Raw genomic sequence first — 7555 nt, forward strand, 5'->3', positions numbered from 1 at the left:
GGCTGCCAACTGGTCTTATCTAAAAGTATCATTCATTCTTTCTTAAGTTCTGATTCAATGTTGAGAAAATACATTCTGACTCCAACTAGTCTGACATTCTTAAAAGATTTACTTCACTTTTCCATTTGTAGGTACGATTCATGTGAACACAGTTTATTTAAATGTAAAATTAGACTGTACCAGAAATGCTTTTTTTATTTATAACAAAACTTAAAAATCTCATTTGCCAGGCATCAGTTACCTACAATGAAGCATCTCTTCTACACACAGACTCTGACAAGTGCAAAACCTCTTACATCTCCTATTAGAGATGGAAGACTCTCACTCTTCTTAAATGTACCATGTGAAAATGACTAAAATTGATTACAAAATAACCTAAACATTTAAAAATATGCCAGATGTAGGTACTTTTTTTGGTATGTAAAAGATTTCATGGATGGCTGGATCCATGGAGAAAACTGTTAAAGTCTAGGAGATCAAACAATTTTAACACATGTGTGATCCTCATGTGTCCCTGACTCGGGTTCCCACAAGGATGTGAAGTGCACAGAGCTGAAACCCGAGTGGCCATTGGGGCCGTTGTGCCATGGTAACATAATTTACCATGCCATTAACGTTGTTATCGAGTCCTCAACTTCAAAGCACACGGTATCCAGGTGATAAATTATTGAACCTGACATTTCTCAACATTCATAAAGTACTTTGGCAAAAGAACTTGGTTTCCTTATCTAAATGTGCAATTTCAAGACAATAGGCTCTATTTGAGGAGGATTAAATCCTGAGAGTTTTGTTAAATGAGACATAATTAGAAATGCTAGGCTCTTTCTGATATGGGGCAATTCCAGAAGCAGCAGCAGTAACTCTACTCTGTTTTATTTAATATTCAATTTAAAGGACTGACTTGTCAGTAATGAATATATGTGTATGTGTGTATATGTATGTGTGTAGTGTTGGTCCACTTTAGTAGGCTCAGCTTTTTCTAGGCTGCTAAGTTTCCATTTAAAAATTATTTTCAAAAGGGAAACTCTTTAGGATGCTCGAAACACTTTGGTACCTGACCAATAAGTGAACTTTGGAATAGGCAGGGGCCAGTGTGGAAACTGAGAGCCAAAGACCAAGGAATTCAGAATGAACATACACAGTCCCCAAGTCTGTAGGTCTGTACCAACTCCTTGTTTAAAGCCAGCAAGGTTTTGTTTGTGTTTACCAGAACAAACCATCCTGCCTGCAGCTAACACAAGGGACTCCTCATTTTCCTTTGCAAGACCTTGGGGTCTAGTACCTTTAATTCTATCCAGGATATGAATGCTTTGTGTCAGTTTTGAATCCTGTGCATCTCTCTTCATCCACAGTCAGGCCAATGAAGTGTTTGACAGAAGACTTAGTACCGAGGTTGTTCCATATTTTCTTCACACAATGGGAAGAGGGGATGAGCCCTAGATGCCCAGTGAGGGGAAAGGAGTTGAATGGGAAGGATAAGCAATCATTTAACCACACATTGAATTCTTCAGAGAGGTGATCTGTCAAATGGACTCGAGTGGCTTTAATACAGAGCAAAGCTGCAAAAATTGATCACTCTACTAGTATAGGCAGTCCATCTATGTTTTATACTGTGTTCTCACAAGGTGCATTAAATTCTGAATTTATGCCTTCATATGGGTCATTGGACCCACTGAGCTAGAGTTTATTGACTCTGTGTGGGAATTTTGGAACTATTTTTGTTATAGTTGCTGGTGGTGCCAGTGAGATTTTTTTTTCCATTTTCTTTACCAATCTTTAGAACCAATCACATTGATAGAAGAGAGTAAGTAATTATAATTTTAATTAGAACATGAATGGAAATCAAGGAAAATTCCAAAGGGCTAGAATTATAATTTGAAGACTCTTCAAATTCTCGTGCAATGCTTTAAAAGTTAGTGACTAAATATTTAGACTCCGATATATTTGCATATATTTGATTATGCAGTTTTCCTTTTCTTTTCTGTATGTTCCTTTAGTTTTCCCCAAATGTGTTGGTAAGAAGGAAAAATACCCGCTATATCTGAATCTTCCACAGACCTCAGCACAATGCTTACTCAAACCTTGTTGAATGAAATCTCAGAACAAAATTCTGTTTCATAATAGATAAGTGTTGTGGGGTGAGGGGTGGTGCTGGTACCAATGTTTTTTTGCAACTAAGAAATAAACTTCTTTGGAAAACTCGGGGGAGTGATAAAGTGATTTCATCTCTATGAATTCTGTATATTTTTTATCTACATCTCTGGAATGTAATACTGTGAAGAAAATTTGTAACTTGCTAAAAATAAATATGCAAATAATGTATCTTGCACACTTATTTAAAGACAGAAAAATATACAGCATGGGAGGAGGAATTAACTATTGCATCCATTATTGTTTCTACAAGAGAGAAACGGGGTAATAGAGTGTGGTATACAGCTGGCCTGTATCACTAACACAAGTGCAGCCCATATATTTCCAAGCAAGGTTCATTATGGGTTTTCCTAACTATCACCAGGCCCAGTTCTAGTCACTCTATAAAATACCTCACATTGAAATGTACAGTCCATTCTTGTTATTCATGGTAGTTTTGTTCTATAAAGTCTCTGCCAACACTGAATTAACAAATACTTAGCCATTGCTCCTAGGGGAAATATATACATGTGTACGTGTAGTATATATGCCCATATCTCACATAGATTATAATCTTAAATCTTAAATAGATCTTGTCCTGGTAGATTGATTCTATTTTCCTTATTTCACAAGGAAAATGGAAGTTCAGTGGTGTTAAGTGATTTGCCTGAGGCCACTCCCCGTAACAGGTGATGAGACTCCAGCTCTCAGAGATAAGACTCCAACTTCTTCCAGATGGCCCCAGAGCCCAGCTTCTTGCACCACATTGGACTGTCCATACCATCTCCATCCTCTGGCCATCTCTGTATGACAGCTGAAACAAGAAGGCAGAGTACGGCCTTCTTCAGCCTTGGCTGGGAATGTCCATATTGGATGACATAAATTTTTTTGCCACTCTGCACATGTCCACATATGACCATTAAAGTGCTCTGAGTATTGATTGTGGGGTTTCAAATAAAGCATGTGAGTTGGCAAATTTGCAAATACAGAATTTATGAATGAGGTTGACTGTTGTTGTAAATCTTGCATCAGCAAAGGTAATTTAAGGTTAGGAGTAAATTTTAGGTGGCTTGGCTTCTAGACCAATGACCAATGTCCTGTATAGACTCGAGGTCCCCCAGGTATTTGTTTCTACCACCTGCTTGGGGCAATGACCGCAGGTGTGCTCTGAGGCCCTTCTATAGTCTGTACTCTACACCAGCGGTCCCCAACCTTTTTGGCACCAGGGACTGGTTTCATGGAAGACAATTTTTCCACAGACCAGGGGGTGGAGGGGGGATGGTTTGGGGATGATTCAAGTGTATTATATTTATTGTGCAGTCACAATAATGATAATCTGTATTTGAGCTGCTCCCTAGTGCTAGCACCACCACCTCAGCTCCATCTCAGATCATCAGGCATTTGATTCTCATAAGGAGCCACAACCCAGATCCCTCGCATGTGCAGTTTACAGTAGGGTCTATGCTCCTATGAGAATCTAATGGCACTGCTGATCTGACAGGAGGTGGAGCTTATGTGGTGATGCCAGGGATGGGGAGCGGCTGTAGGTACAGATGAAGCTTTGCTCGCTTGCCCTCCACTCACCTCCTGCTGTGTGGCCTGGTTCCTAACAGGCCATGGACTGGCACTTGTCTGTGGCCTGGGGTTGGAGACCAGAGCTCTACACCAAGTTTCATCATCATTGTCCACCAACACCTATCAAAAGGGGCCATGGATTTTCTTCTTTGAAAACACTGGGACACTTGTAATGAATACAGTATACTGTTTTTGTACTCTAAATTATGCAGCTAGTTAAAGATAAATGTTGATGGCATTTTGTGGGAATTTTAGTGAAAATTCACAGATTCTTACAATTGTCCTCAGTGAGATTTTCTTAGAATTGTATTCCAACGTAAAGGTTATCATTATTTTAGGAAAGTGCCTTTATCACAATATCTGAATTTCTCTTCTTTTTAAATCCTCTTTGATGACTAAAACATGTATGATGAACATTTTCCATTTTATTTACTTTATCAAATCTAGTGGTTGTTACATTTATGATTTCCTGTAACAAAAATAAAAAAAATGATTTTATACCTATCATGACCATACCACATAGAAGAAAAATATTAAAAATCATGTCACGAGCCTATTCAACAGTTATGAATATTAAACATTGTATCAGTTTTCTATTACTCTTGTAACAGACTATCACCAACTTAGTAGCTTAAAACAACGTAAATTTATTATGTTACAGTTCTGAGGTCAGAAGGGTAAAATGTGTGGGCATGGTTGCATTGCTTCTTGAGGTTCTTAGGATGAATCCATTCAGTCCTGGCCTTCTGGAGGAGGTCTACATTCCATAGATCGTGACTTTCTTCAAAGCTAGTGATCTCATTGCTCTGACTTCTGCCTCCATCCTTACATCTCCTCGGAGTCTGCCCCTCCTGTCTCCCTCTTAGGAAGAACCTTGGGATTACACTGAGCCCACCTAGATAATTCAGAATAATCTCCCCATCTGAGAGCCTTACCTTAGTCACATCTGCAAAGTCCCTTTTGCCATGGAAGGTAACATAGTCACAGGTTCTGGGGTTTAGAATGTGGACGTCTTTGGGGGCTTTTATTCAGTCTACCACAAAGATAGAGTGGGCATAAGTTCTATAGTGAGTTCAAAGACAACTGATGCATGGTCCTTGCCCTTAAAATCCTGTAATCCGGGCAGGAGCTGGCAAATTCTACAAACTGTAAAATAAGGCAGAGTAGCTTTCAAGCTGTATGGGCGTTCAGAGAAGAAAGAGATGGGTCACTAACTGATCCGAAAAATCTCAACCCAGTCTCCACAAGGTAACATATACCTTTGTCTCTACTTGTCCCTCATCTTGAAATACCATGTCTTCCTCTTCTGCTCAGTTAACGCCTACTTAGCCTTTAAAATTCAAGAGTCCTTTCTTTTAGGACATGTTCTCTGATGCCTGGGCAGAGATGGTAGTGTTGTCACATTGCTTTTAAAAAATAATTTATGCACATCTCTCATGAGAAATAGTTCTTGTCTTCTAAATAATCTCCCAGTTTTTTTCCTTTTCTTTTTGTATCCTCAACACTGCGTGTGATTTGCATATTACAGGCACTCAGTGGATACCTGAGGAATGAGTTAACGTGGGCAGGCACTGTGCAGAGAAGGCACATGTGGCCGAATGTATCACTTTGGGCAGAGAGGACGTCAGGTACAGTGGGAGGTAGGCCACACACTGGAGATAGGGGCAAGTGGGCCTTTTCAACTCACCGGATGTCAGGGAAAGCAGAGGAGAAGCTGGAAGACATGAAAAAAGAGAGAAGCCCAGAAAGAAGCTCCATTGTCGAGCCCGGGTGACCAGGCAAATGGTCATGCTATAATAGTAATGATACATATACACCCAAGGGAGTTGTAGGTTTGGAGCAGAAGTGATCAACACTTCACTTTAGGCTTCATGAATCTGAAGAATGTAAAGCAACAGCTCACTGAGATGACCAGAAAATAAAGAGATGGAATTAAGAAGAAAAATCAGGGTCCTGTTTGAGGTTAGTTTCCCTAGGAGTGATAGTACCAGCTGTAGGGGCGGCTTAAAGGGATGGACTGTCAAAAAGAAAAAGAGAGAAGAGAATAGAATCAGGGATGGAATGTTGGTGAATATATTCAGAGGGATCCAGATGAAAGGGCATTTTTTAAAGAATGGAATCGACATTGGAGAAAGGCTGGAGCAGTTCTCCTCGGATGACTGTTTCTCCGATCACAGGGGAACAGGTGATTGCTGCTACGTGGCACAGAGCAGTACCTCTGCTTTCCATTTCTGCCATTTCAGTGTGGTAGGTACTTTCCTCCCACCCCTCCCCTCCTAGACAACGCACTTCTTGAGGGCAGGGGGTTTATCTTTTCATCTTTATGTTACCTGGCTGTTGAACTCACCTCTTTATACTTAGTATGTTTATTATTCAACAGAGTAATAAATTAAAGAGATTCAGGTGTTGGAATATTTTTTTCTTCATATTCTATCTAGTCTCTCCTAAAGTTTGCCTAGACCCTTGGAATGAAAAAAAAAATGTTACAAAGGAGCTTAAAAATACTGTGCATAGGCCAGAGGCTAAAAGCACACCTTGTGTTAATTCTCTGTCTTGTTTGCAAAGTGGAATTGCATGAAAATAGTTGGTATGCTGCTCAACAGAAACTTCCTGCTACATGATACTTCTCAGGTTCAAGTAAAGGACAGAAGCCTGCACTTAATTAAAAATATAAACCAGAGCTTTTTGTCTCCGAGATGAGACTTAATCCTAAAGTCACCTGCAACATGTTTATCAGCCAGTCGGAGTGAATGCTCCCCCTGGGGGTAATTGGTACTTAAGTTACTAGAAATGCTGCGCTAATGAAAGATCTACCAAGTTACCCTAAAAGTGTATCTTAAAAAACATACGAAGTACAAGTGTATCTCACAAAACAGGATTTCAAAAGACTCAGGACAAAGGACATTCACATATAGGAAGTTATTTAGATAATGAAAATTGGCTTTTTAGAATAGTCAAAATAATAGATATTTGAGAAATTCATCAAAAGGTTCATATGTGATATTTAAGCATAAAAGAAATGATAATATGCTAACTTCAGTGAGTTTTCCTACTATCAGATAATTATCAGATTTAGTACTGATTTACATAAAGGACAATATTGCATGAAAAAACATAAAATGTACAGATTGTGTTTCTACCACACCCGGGTACATGCAAATTCCATCATGCTATGTTCATCTTTCCAAGTGAGGTCTGTGGCAGTGACCATCCAACTGGGCCATTAACCTTTTAGCTGATTGTCCCATCTTTAATATAGCACTTACTCTGCCTCAATACTGTGAACAATAAAAGTGAAAAATAAAATTGAGTGAATTATACTCTTCAGGAACCGGGATTAATTTTTCAAAGCAAGCCAATTTCTAAGTAAAACTTCTGGGGAAAAATTTTAAAAGCTTTTCGCAGCTGGTTCACACTGTCATTTACTTGAAGTTTCATCAATACGCATAGAAAAGACAACTTCGGGCATCTTTCTGCCTGACGGAGCGAGGTGACCATGTAAGAGGAACACACTTAGGCTTTGATTTGTCCAGTTGAAAGGGCACTCGAGCACAAGGAAACTTTCTCTAAATGCTTTCTTTGGGTGCTGTCTGTGAGCAATTTGTTAGGTTTAAATCCCTATAAGAACCAGGAGATTTTCACACATCTTCTAGGGAATGGATATTTTTCAGGGTGAGACAACACCGTGCTTCCTTGGTAGGTGTTTTGGAACTTATGTTAGAAAGGTTATTAAATCATATGGTATTGCTCATTTCAAACCAAATGGTGAAGGATCCATAAAGAAATATAGAATCAGTGTGAAGAGACAGCTACAAGAGAAAGTAATAAATTTAATCTGAATAATGGTAGC

Source organism: Propithecus coquereli, unplaced genomic scaffold (assembly GCF_000956105.1).
Source record: "Propithecus coquereli isolate 6110/MARCELLA unplaced genomic scaffold, Pcoq_1.0 Scaffold17, whole genome shotgun sequence".
In the NCBI taxonomy this organism is placed as follows: Eukaryota; Metazoa; Chordata; class Mammalia; order Primates; family Indriidae; genus Propithecus; species Propithecus coquereli.